At 47.3% G+C, this 12381-nt stretch overlaps 1 long non-coding RNA gene across 1 annotated transcript; it reads left to right on the top strand.

Moving 5' to 3' along the window:
- Positions 1-8504: 8504 nt before the first annotated feature.
- LOC144581152 (uncharacterized) lies at positions 8505-11720 on the top strand. Its single transcript, XR_013531682.1, has 3 exons — positions 8505-9200; positions 10662-10793; positions 11492-11720. It is a non-coding gene; the product is annotated as an uncharacterized LOC144581152 (long non-coding RNA).
- Positions 11721-12381: the final 661 nt, after the last annotated feature.

Here is a 12381-nt window from a genome sequence, read left to right as displayed (position 1 = left end):
TGGCCTCCCTCAATTGGCAGAGAATTTGGGGACCCTGGCTTGGGAAGCAAGCAAGGCTCCAGCCCCTGCTTGGTCCATGCCCAGCAGTGTGGCCCTGAACAGGCCATGCCGATTCTCAACACCTGCTTCCCCTTCTGTGCAATGGGACTTGGTGATTGAGGGTAAACTATGGTGATAAGATGGGCAGGGCTGAGGACTGGCAGGGTTGTGGGAAAGCCTTTTTCTCTCTGTCTAAAGCTGGCTGGGCAGAGGAATCCATGCCAGCCTTTTGGGGTGAGCAGGCAACCGTCTCCTTATCAGTTTCTCTGCCCGAACAAGGCTGTACAGGGCTGGATCTCAGCAGTGGGCTGGGGCCTCCCCTAGCAATGTGGCCAGGCCTGTGGTAATCACTGCCCCCTGGACTCCTCACTTCCTGTTGTTAAATTGGGAAAGAGTCTGGAAAAGGGCCCCCCATGGCGGTCTCCTCTGGGATGCAAGAAGCCAGACCAGGACCCAGCATTACTCTGCTCTGCCAGGATTCCCAGGAGGAACTGAGAGCCACCATGGCAAGGGCTTGAAGGACACAGTCACACACAGGCGGGCACTGCATGAAGCTGTGCCAGGAGATAGGCCCTGGGCAGCCACCCCTTGGGTGCTGAAAAAGATGGGCAGACTGTGCTGATTCATGCCAGGTCCACGTTAGTCAGCAGGGATGGCACCAGGCTGCCCCAAGCCCCTTCCCTCTGGCGTTAACAGGGGCAGAGTGGGGCCAGGCGTGGTGGCTCATGCCTGTAATCCTAGCACTTTGGGAGGCTGAGGCAGGCAGATCACTTGAAGTCAGGAGTTCGAGACCAGCCTGGTCAACATGATGAAACCCCATCTCTACTAAAAATACAAAAAAATTAGCTGGGCATGGTGGTGCCCACATGTAATCCCAGCTACTGGGGAGGCTGAGACAGGAGAATTGCTTGAACCTGGAAGGTGGAGGTCGCAGTGAGCCCAGATTGTGCCATTGCACTCCAACCTGGGCAACAGAGCGAGACTCTGTCTCAAAAAAAAAAGGCAGGGCATCTACCTGGGGGCGTGCCAGGCCCCCACTCCTGCCAGCACAGTCCCCCACTGTTCATGCCTCTCACTGGTCCCTCTAAGACTCGCAGAAAGGGCCAAGGCATGGCCACTGATCTCCCAGCCCAGTGTCTGAGCAGAATAGGACAGGAGGCAGACTGGAGGGACATTGTTTGTCCCTCTCTATCCAGCAGTTCCCCTGATTAGAACCGTCCACTCACCAACTGCAAGTGCTGCTGGCCCAGCACTGTGGCTGCAGAGATGGAAGGACCTGGGCCCTGCCCCAGGAGCACATGGGCTTGTGCAGAGAAGAGTGGAGGCAGTGAGGCTGGTGGAGGGTATGGCTGTCACCCAGGAGAGAAATGGTGTGACCCACTTAACACTGGGCAGTGGGGCTGGAGGAAGGAGACAGGTGGAAAAGGCATTTAAAAGGCCCTGAAGTGTTTGTAAGGGGTGGAAGACAAAGAGGAGGCAGCCAAGGACATGGAGAAGGAGGCCCCCAATTGTGTGGGAGGGGCACATGTGCAGATGGCAGAGTCTGTGGGCAGTGGGAAGGACGAAGGAGCCAAGTGCCTGTCAACAGGAACAGCTCTCACAGAGAATGTGTGTGTGTGAGGGTGTGTGCTTGTGAGGGTGTGTGGGAAGGTGTGTGTGTGTGGGGTGTGCATGGGTGTGTGTGCATGTGAGGTGTGGGCATATGAGTGTGTTTGAGAATGTGTGCATGTGTGAGGATGTGCATGTATGTATGTGAGGGTGTGTGTGAAGGTGTGTACCTGTGTGACGGTGTGTGCATGTGTGTGTGCCTGTACAAGGGTGTGTGCATGTGAAGGTGTGTGTGTGTGTGAGCGTGTGTGTGTGTGTATGAGGGTGTGGGTATGTGAGTGTTGAGGCTTCCAGGTCATCATGTGAGAGTCAGGCAGGAGGCGGTTCCCTGGCAAGTCTGCAGAGGTTTTTTTTTTAAGGCAGGGGCCCCTCCCTGTTTCCTTCCCAGAGGCCGAGTTCTGCAGTTGCTTCAGTGGGCTGTGGGGGTGATTGCCTCGGGGTTTCGCAGTCTGACTTCTTCGTGCTGTCCCTGCATGCACGTTCCTCAGGTCACTGCAGCAGCAGCTACAGGATGACTTGTTTTCCAGCTTTATGAAGATATGATTAGCATACAGTAAAATTCATTAATTTTCATTGCGCTGTTCGGTAAGATTTGGCAAATGTATACAGTCGTGTAACCAAAACCACACTCATGACATAGAATAAACATTTTGACATTCCAGAAAGTTCCCTTGTGGCCTTTTGTAGTCAAGCTTCTTCCCCTACCTGAAGCCTAGCAACCACTGATCTATCACTATAGATTTTCCTTTCCTTTTCTTTTTTTTAAATTTTTTTGAGACAGAGTTTCGCTCTTGTTACCCAGGCTGGAGTGCAATGGCACGATCTCGGCTCACCGCAACCTCCACCTCCTGGGCTCAGGCAATTCTCCTGCCTCAGCCTCCTGAGTAGCTGGGATTACAGGCACGCACCACCGTGCCCAGCTAATTTTTTGTATTTTTAGTAGAGACGGGGTTTCACCGTGTTGACCAGGATGGTCTCGATCTCTCGACCACCTGCCTCGGCCTCCCAAAGTGCTGGGATTACAGGCTTGAGCCACTGTGCCCAGCCTCTAGATTTTCCTTTTCTAGAATTTTGTATAAATAGAATCATAGAGTATGTAGTATTTTTAAAAATTAGCCTGGCATGATGGCGGGCGCCTATAATCTCAGCTACTTGGGAGGCTGAGGCAGGAATCACTTAAACCCGGGAGACAGAAGTTACAGTGAGCGGAGATCTTGCCACTGCACTCCAGCCTGGGCGACAGAGCGAGACTCTGTCTCAATAAATAAATAAAGTAGTATGTAGTATTTTGTGTCTAACTTCTTTTTTAAAACTATTTTTGGTGCAGGGGGCATAGTCTCACTCTGTCACCCAGTGTACTGAAAACTTTATCGCAAGTATTTATTTTTTAAATTTTTTATTTATTTTTTTGAGACGGAGTTTCGCTCTTGTTGCCCAGGCTGGAGTACAATGGCGTGATCTCGGCTCACTGCAACCTCCGCCTCCTGGGTTCAGGCAATTCTCCTGCCTCAGCCTCCGGAGTAGCTGGGATTACAGGCACCACGTGCCCAGCTAATTTTTTGTATTTTTAGTAGAGATGGGATTTCACCATGTTGACCGGGATGGTCTCGATCTCTTGACCTCGTGATCCACCCTCCTCGGCCTCCCAAAGTGCTGGGATTACAGGCTTGAGCCACCACACCCAACTATCACAAGTAGTTATTTATTTATTTATTTTTTTGAGGCAGACCCTCACTCTCACCCAGGCTGGAGTGCAGTGGCATGATCATGGCTCACTGCAACCTTGACCTCCCTGGACTCAGGCAATCCTCCTGCCTCAGACTTCTGAGTAGCTGGGACTACAGGCACATGCCACTACATCTGGCTAATTTTTGCATTTTTAGTAGAGACAGGGTTTCACCATGTGGCTAGGCTGGTTTTGAACTCCTGACCTCAGGTGATTCACCCACCTGGGCCTCCCAAAGTGTTGGGATTACAGGTGCGAGCCACCGTGCTGGCTGCTAGTATTAAATTTCGTCAGAAATGTTTTCTGCCTCTATTGAGATGATAATGTGGTGTTTTTGTTGTTGTTCTGTTAATATGGTTAATTGCATTGACCGATTTTCAATTGTTGAGGCAAACTTGCATTTCTGGGAGGAATCTAACCTACCTGGTCATGATGTCCCATCTTTTTATATACTGCTAGACCCGATTTGCTAAAATTTTGTTTACTTTTTTTTTTTTTGAGACAGAGTCTCATGCCTCAACCTCCTGAGTAGCTGGGACTACAGGCATGCAGAACCACATCCAGCTAATTATTGTATTTTTAACAGAGACAAGGTTTCACCATGTTGGCCAGGATGGTCTCCATCTCTTTTTTTTTTTTTGAGACGGAGTTTTGCTCTTGTTACCCAGGCTGGAGTGCAATGGCGCGATCTTGGCTCACCACAATTTCCGCCTCCTGGGTTCAGGCAATTCCCCCGCCTCAGCCTCCTGAGTAGCTGGGATTACAGGCACGCGCCACCATGCCTAGCTAATTTTTGTATTTTTAGTAGAGACGGGGTTTCACCATGTTGACCAGGATGGTCTCGATCTCTCGACCTCCCAAAGTGCTGGGATTACAGATGTGAGGTACTATGCCCAGCCATTGTTTACTGTTTTTACATCTGGATTAACGAGAGATGCTGGTCTACAGTTTCCCTTTCTGTAATGTCTTTGGTTTGGGGATGAGTATAATGCTGACTTTATAAAATGAGTTGGGAGGTGTTCTCCCTTTTTCTATTGTCTGGAAGCGTTTGTATAGAATTGGTATTATACAAACTGGAGATTTCTTTGTGAGAATGTTTTCAGTTACAAATTCAACTCCTCTAACATATACAGGGCTATTCAGATTATCTATTTTTTCCTAAATAAGCTTTGATCATGTGTGTCTTTCAAGGAATTTGTCCATTTTTTTTAAGTTGTTGGATGCATTGGAATAAGTTTTTGTGTTTGTAGGATCTGTAATGATGTCCCCTCTCTCTTATTCTATCCTTTTTTTTTTTGATCAGTCTGGCTAGAGACTTACCAATTTCATTGACCTTTTTGTTTTGTTTTGAGACTTGGCTCACTGCAACCTCCTCCTCCTGGGTTCAAGCGATTCTCTCACCTCTGCCTCCTGAGTAGCTGGGATTACAGGTGCCCAGCACCACACCAGGCTAATTTTTTGTATTTTTAGTGCAGATGGGGTGTCACCCAAGTTGGCCAGGCTGCTCTCGAACTCCCGACCTCAGGTGATCCGCCTGCCTCAGCATCACATGGTCTTTTCTATTCTTTTTAAAAATTTTTTGGACAGTCTCACTCTGTCATCCATGCTGGAGTGCAGTGGTGAGGTCTTAGACCCCACTACAACCTTCTCCTCCTGAGTTGAAGTGATCCTCCCACCTTAGCCTCCCTAGTAGCTGGGACCACAGGCAGGAGCTACCATACCCAGCTAATTTTTGCATTTCGTGTAGAGACAGGGTATTCCCATGTTGCCCAGACTGCTGCCAAACTCCTGTGCTCAAGCAATCCACCTGCCTCCGCCTCCCAAAGTGCTGAGAATACCACCACATCCAGCCTGATCTTTTCAAAGAATCAATTTTTTTTTTTTTTTTTTTGAGACGGAGTCTTGCTCTGTCATCCAGGCTGGAGTGCAGTGACACGATCTCGGCTGACTGCAATCTCCACCTCCTGGGTTCAAGCAACTCTCCTGCCTCAGCCTCCCAAGTAGCTGGGATTACAGGCGCGTGCCACCACACCCGGCTAATTTCTTGTATTTTTTTTAGTAGAGACGGGATTTCACCATATTCACCTAACCTAGGTGGTCTTGATCTCTTGACCTCGTGATCCGCCTGCCTCAGCTTCTCAAAGTGCTGGGATTACATGTGGAGCCACTGTGCCCGGCCAGTTTTTTGTATTTTTAGTAGAGACAGGGTTTTACCTTGTTAGCCAGGCTGGTCTTGATCTCCTGACCTCGTGATCCACCAATCCACCTGCCTTGGCCTCCCAAAGTGGTTGGATTACAGGAGTGAGCCACGGTGCCTGGCCCCATTCACTCTTTTGTAAAAAAATTTTTCTTTAAAGATGGGGTTTCACAATGTTGGTAAGGCAGGTCTTGAACTCCCTACCTCAGGTGATTCGCCCGCCTTGGCCTCCAAAGTGCTTGGATTACAGGCGTGAGCCACCACACCCGGCCTAAATTTTTTGAGATGGAGTCTTTCTCTGTTGCCTACGCTCGAGTGCAGTGGCACGATCTCGGCTCACTGCAACCTCTGCCTCCCAGGTTCAAGCAATTATCCTGCCTCAGCCTCCTGAATAGCTGGGACTACAGGCACGTGTCACCACACCCGGCTAATTTTTGTATTTTTAATAGATTGAGGGTTTCACCATATGGCCAGGCTGCTCTCGAACTCGTGATCCGCCCACCTTGGCCTCCCAAAATGCTGGGATTACAGGTGTGAGCCACCTCGCCCAGCCTCCCATTTACTCTTTGTTGTTTTGCTTTGTCTTGTTGTTGTTGTTTGGGTTTTTTTCTTTTTTTTTTTTTTAGGTTGTTTAGAGGTAGGGTCTCACTCTGTTACCCAGGATGGAGTGCTGAGGTGTGATAATAGTTCATTGCAACTGCAAACTTCTGGGCTCAAGCAATCCTCCTGCCTCAGCCTCTCCCAGTAGCTAGGACTACAGGTACTCACTGCCATAACTGGCTGATTAATTTTTTTGAGACAGAGTCTCGCTCTGTTTTCAGGCTGTAGTGTAGTAGCATGATCTCGGCTCACCACAACCTTTGCCTCCCAGGTTCAAGTGATTCTCCTGCCCCAGCTTCCTGAGTAGCTGGGACTACAGGCATTTGCCAACATGCCTGGCTAATTTTTTTGTATTTTTAGTAGAGACGGGGTTTCACTATGTTGGCTAGGTTGGTCTTGAACTCCTAATCTCGTGATCTGCTCACTTCAGCCTTCCAAAGTGCTGGGATTACAGGCGTGAGCCACCGTGTCTGGCCCACACAGCTAATTTTTAAATTTTTTGTAGACAGGATCTTGCCCAGGCTGGTCTTGAACTTCTGGCCTCAAGTGATCCTCCCACCTTGGCCTCCCAAAGTGCTGAGCTTATAGACATGAGGCACTAAGTACTGCCTACTCTTTTTCTTTTATTTCTTTTACTATTTTTACTTTTTAACTTTATTATTCCCTCCTTTATGCTTATTATGTAAATATTTTGCCCTTTTCTTTTCCTAGTTTTGTTTTTTTTTTTTTTTGACATGGAGTCTCTCTCTGTCACCAGGCTGGAGTGCAATGGCACAATCTTGACAACCTCCACCTCCCAGGTTCAAGTGATTCTCCTGCCTCAGCCTCCAGAGTAGCTGGGATTACAGGCACCAGCCACCACGAACAGCTAATTTTGGTATTTTTAGTAGAGATGGGGTCTTGCCATGCTGGCCAGGCTGGTCTCGATCTCTTGACCTCATGATCCGCCCACCTCAGCCTCCCAAAGTGCTGGGATTACAGGCGTGAGCCACCACGCCCAGACCTCTTAAAGTAGAGAGTTTCTTAAAGTAGAGACTTTCAGCCTGGCCAACATGGTAAAACCTCATCTCTACTAAAAAAAATACAAAATAAATTAGCCAGGCATGGTGGTGCATGGCTATAATCCCAGGTACTCAGGAGGCTGAGGCAAGGGAATTGCTTCAACCAGGGAGGTGGAGGTTGCAGTGAGCAGAGATTGCGCCATTGCACTTCAGCCTGGGCAATAGAGCGAGACTCCATCTCAAAAAAAAAAAAAAAAAGTAGACTGAAATAATTTTTTGGGACCTTTCTGCTTTTCTAATGTAAGTAGTTCATTTTCCTCTAATCATTTGTTTTGTTGAATTCACAAATTTTGATATTTTGTTTTCATTTTTATTCAGTGAAAAATATGTTCTATTAGTAATTTTACGCCGGGCATGGTGGCTCACACCTGTAATCCCAGCACTTTGGGAGGCCGAGCCGGGCAGATCACCTGAGGTCAGGAATTGGAGAGTAGCCTCACCAACATGGAGAAAGCCCGTCTCCACTAAAAATGCAAACTTAGCCAGGCATGGTAGTGCATGCCTGTAATCCCAGCTACTAGGGAGGCTGAGGCAGGACAATTGCTTGAAACCAGGAGGCAGAGGTTGCAGTGAGCTGAGATTGCACCATTTCACTCCAGCCTGGGTAATGAGAGAAAAGCTCTTTCTCAAATAATAATAATAATAATTTTACTTGTGGTTTATTCTTTGGTTCATGGGTTATTTGGAAGTAGATGTTTTTCATTTAAAAATATTTGGACATTTCCTGGATGTCTTTTTGTTGTTGATTTCTAATTCAACATCATTGTGGTCAAAAATCCTACTTTGTATAATTTCGATCCTTCGTGATTTATTGTCTGTGTTGGTTGGGGCTCCATCTGCACTTGAGAAGAATGCGTTCTGCTGTTGTTGGATGGAGAGCTCCATATATATCAACTGAGTCAATTAGGTTGATAGTGTTGGTCAAATCTATATTCTTCTGATTTTTTTTACTGTTTGTTTTATCAGTCACTGAGAAAGGAATGTTAAAGTCGGCCGTCTGTTCACAGATTTGTCCTATCCTTGTATCATATATTTAGTAGATTAGGTGCTTACATATTTGAAATGGTTGTTTTCTTGAGTATGTGTTCCTTTTTCGTTATGAAATGTCCCTCTCCATATCTGCTCTACCTGATATTAGTATGATAGCCACGGCAGCTTTCTTATGCTCAGTGCTTGCTTGGTATATCTTTTTCCATACTTGTACTTTCAACATGTCTGTGTCTTTATGCTTCCAATGTGCTTCTTGTAAATAACATATAGCTATTTTATCCAGCCTGACAGTCTCTGCCTTTTAACTGCTGTGTGTGGCAGACTGTGTTTTTCAAAGGTGGCCCCAACAATATCTCCCATCCCACATGCGCTCCTGGAACTTTGCCACTTCCCCATCAAGAGGTGGAATGTAACCCTCCCCCACTACAATCCGGGCAGGCTTGTGACTTTCTTGTACTCAAGATAATATGGTAAGAGTGGTGCAGAAAAGGTAATACAGCTTCTGCCTTGTGAGCAGGGACACTCACTCTTCAAGCCTTTAGCCACCATGTAAGCATTCCAACTTCCCTGAGGCTACAAGAAAGCCCAGCACTTTGGGAGGCCAAGGCAGGCAGATAACCTGAGGTCGGGAGTTCGAGACCAGCCTGTTCTACATGGTGAAATACCGTCTCTACTAAAAATACAAAAACTAGGTGTGATGATATACGCCTATAATGCCAGCCACTCCGGAGGCTGAAGCATGAGAATTGCTTGAACTCGGGAGGCAGAGATTGCAGTGAGCCAAGATCGCACAGTGACTCCAGCCCAGACGACAGAGTGAGACTGTCTTAAAAAAAAAAAGTGGGGGCGGGGCGCTATGAGACAATATGAAGAGGGAGAGATGGCCAGCCAGCTCTCAGTTGCTCCGGCACCACACTATTCCAGCTTCAGCCACCATCTGACAGCTGCCACATGAAAGACCTGGGCCAGGACTACCCAGGTAAGCCCTTCCCAAATCCCTTTTGCTTTTATTTCTCTTTTTTTTTTCCTACACGGAGTTTTGCTCTTGTTGCCTAGGCTGGAGTGCAGTGGCGGGATCTTGGCTCACTGCATTTTCCACCTCCCAGGTTCAAGTGATTATTTTGCCTCAGCCTCCCGAGTAGCTGGGACTACAGCTGCATGCCATCACGCCTGGCTAATTTTTGTATTTTCAGTAGAGACAGGGTTTCATTATATTGGTCAGGCTGGTCAGGAACTCCTGACCTCAGTGATCTGCCTGTCTCGGCCTCCCAAAGTATTGGGATTACAGGCGAGAACCACCTTGCCAGGTATAGGTGAAGGGAGGAAGGCAGCAAATCACACTGCCATGTGTGTACCTATGCAACTATCTTGCATGCTCTGCACATGTACCCAAAACCTAAAATGCAATAAAAAAATTGAATAATTAAAAGAACTTAACCTTAACCATCTTTGTAAATTTAACTAGATGTACAAGAATGATGTAAATATACGATAAACTTTGATAACCGACTAAGGCAAAAATATTGTTTATATTAAAATTATAAATGCAGTTTTAAATGTTTAAAAGAAAAAAATACAAAAAATTAATCGGCCGGGCGTGTTGGCTCACGCCTGTAATCCCAGCACTTTGGGAGGCTGAGGCTTGATCAGGAGGTCAGGAGATTGACACCATCCTGGCCAACATGGTGAAACCCTGTCTCTACTAAAAATACAAAAATTAGCTAGGTATGGTGGTTCACACCTGTAATCCCAGTTACCCAGGGAGCCAAGGCAGGAGAATCACTTGAACCCAGGAGGCAGGGTTGCAGTGAGCCAAGATCACACAATTGCACTCCAGCCTGGGCAACAAGAGCAAAACTCCATAAAAAAAAAAGAAAGTAAGCCACCAAGTCCAGCTCAGGTCCAGTTTATTTATACTCAAGGAAAGGAGAATTAGGCACCATCTCTTGAAGGCAGGAGTATCAAACAATTATGGACCTATGTCAAAACCACCTGAACAGAGATATTGGTTAACTTCAGACTTTGTTAAGAATGCATGTTAAAATAGGTAGAGGAACTACTAAAAACTTCATAGAGCGATTCTAAAGAAACAGAGGGGAAAATAGAAGAGGAAACCCACCTACAAGATGACCAGGCAGAGTGTCTGCCTGGGCCTGTTGACAGCTCTCACCTTCTTCTGGGCTCTGCACGGCAGACGCTGGAAATGTCCCAGACTCCAGAGCAGCTGGGATTTGGGAAGCAAATTCAGTTTTGCCAATCAGGCATGCTCACGTGAAGTCTGAGCGAAGGGAGGCCACCCTCCTGCTGTGTGGGCTGCGGTTCTGCTGCACATTAAGGAATTTCTTGGTTGTTGAGGGGCATTTGTGATAGCAATGGCTTCCCAGTCCCATCTTGCTGATCCTCAGGTCATGACTTTGGTGGTGTCCTTTTGACCTCAAAGGTTACACTGGCCATCTCCCAATCCTCCACGTTGTGGACGGTGGCAGAAGGAGCAGCTCCCTTGGGGAGCCAGGTCTGCACAGGTGTTATTGACACCCAGCCCAGAGCCCACTTTGAACCAACCAATGGTTAGGTAAGTATCTGATCTTCTCTACAGAAATCTTTTGTTCATGATCACAGGAGCAATTTCTGCTTCCTACCCTGAACCTTCAATGACACAAAGTGGAGGTGAGGCCGGGTGCACTCCAGCCTAGGCGACAAGAACAATAATAAAAAAAATAAAGTGGAGGTGGGTGAGAGAAATGGGGAAAGCTGGACAAATACTCAACTGGCATGAATACATCCAGAGATAACAGCAGTCTTCACTGTGTGACCAGCTGACCTGTGCAGTTCAAAGACAAAGGCAGGTCAACATCAATTTACCACTGGATCGAACAATCCACCCCTAAGCGGTTACCTTAGACAAATGAAGACATGCGTTCACACACAAGCCTGCACATAAATGTTTAGAGCTGCTCCCTCATATTCACACAAAGCTGGAAACCACCCAAGTGTCCTTCAGCGGGTGAATGGCTAAACAAACCCTGATCCAGCCAAGGAGCCAGCCCGGAGAATACATGCTGTATGATTCCGTTTGTAGTCAAGTTTAGAAAAGACAGAAATCAGATCACTGGTGGCCAGGGCGGGGAGTGGAGGGAGTGGTTGGCTGCAAAGGGCATTTGGGAATTCGGAGAGGTGATGGCATTGAACTGTAAACCTCAAAAGGGTGAATTTTACTGTATATAAATTTTATACTTCAATAAAGTTGTTTTTTTCTTTTTTTTGAAACAGGATCTCACTCTGTTGCCCAGGCTGGAGTGTAGTAGCCTGATCATGGCTCACTGGAGCCTCAGCCTCCTGGGCTTAAGTGATCCTGGCACTTCAGCCTCATGAGTAGCTGGGACGACAGGCATACACCACCATGCCCGACTAATTTTTTTATGTTTTTTCTTTTTTCGTGGAGACGGGATCTCACTATGTTGCCCTGGCTGGTGTCGAATAAAGCTGATTTTTAAAAAGACAAGAATTGTTAGAATCAAACCAAACCCAAACTCAAGTATGTGTCTCCAAGTGCTACACTTGAGATACGAAGGCACAGAAAGATTGAAAGGGGAACAGAGAAAGGTATGTCAGGCCGAGCCCACCTGGCCTGCCTGCTGGCACTTCCTCCTGCCCCACTGTCAGCTGTGGCTTCTGACACTTTCACCTGCTCATCGCAGGGTCCAGTATACTGTGTCTATGAGGGGTGGGTCACAGGGATCAGGGCTGTGAGAAGCACTTGATGCCAAAGGGAGACAGACAGCCATCGGTCTGTTTGGTGTCCCTGTAACCTCCACAGCAAGCACATGGCAGTGGAGGGGTGGCTTGCCTCCCTCCTGCTACTCCTGGGACTTGCTCTGCTCTTGGTCTTCTGTCACACTTGCTCTTATTCCCATTGGCTCCTCCATCTCATTACACAGAAGTGAGAATGGGTGCTGTGGTCAAGCAGAAGAGAATTCAAGTCCCAGTTCTGCCATTTACCTTCTGAACCTTTGTTTCCTCAACAGACCTCCCAGGTTGGTGTGCAATTTAAACGTGCAGGAAGCATAACTATGGCAGGTTCATGGCCAGGCTCAATTTTTTGTTATCATAAATGGATCCATCACTACACATTAGCAGGTGCATACTAAATGGGCTCTATT

Source organism: Callithrix jacchus, chromosome X, assembly GCF_049354715.1.
Source record: "Callithrix jacchus isolate 240 chromosome X, calJac240_pri, whole genome shotgun sequence".
NCBI lineage: Eukaryota > Metazoa > Chordata > Mammalia > Primates > Cebidae > Callithrix > Callithrix jacchus.
Note: the sequence above shows the minus strand (reverse complement) of the source record. Positions and strands in the feature narration are given on the sequence as shown.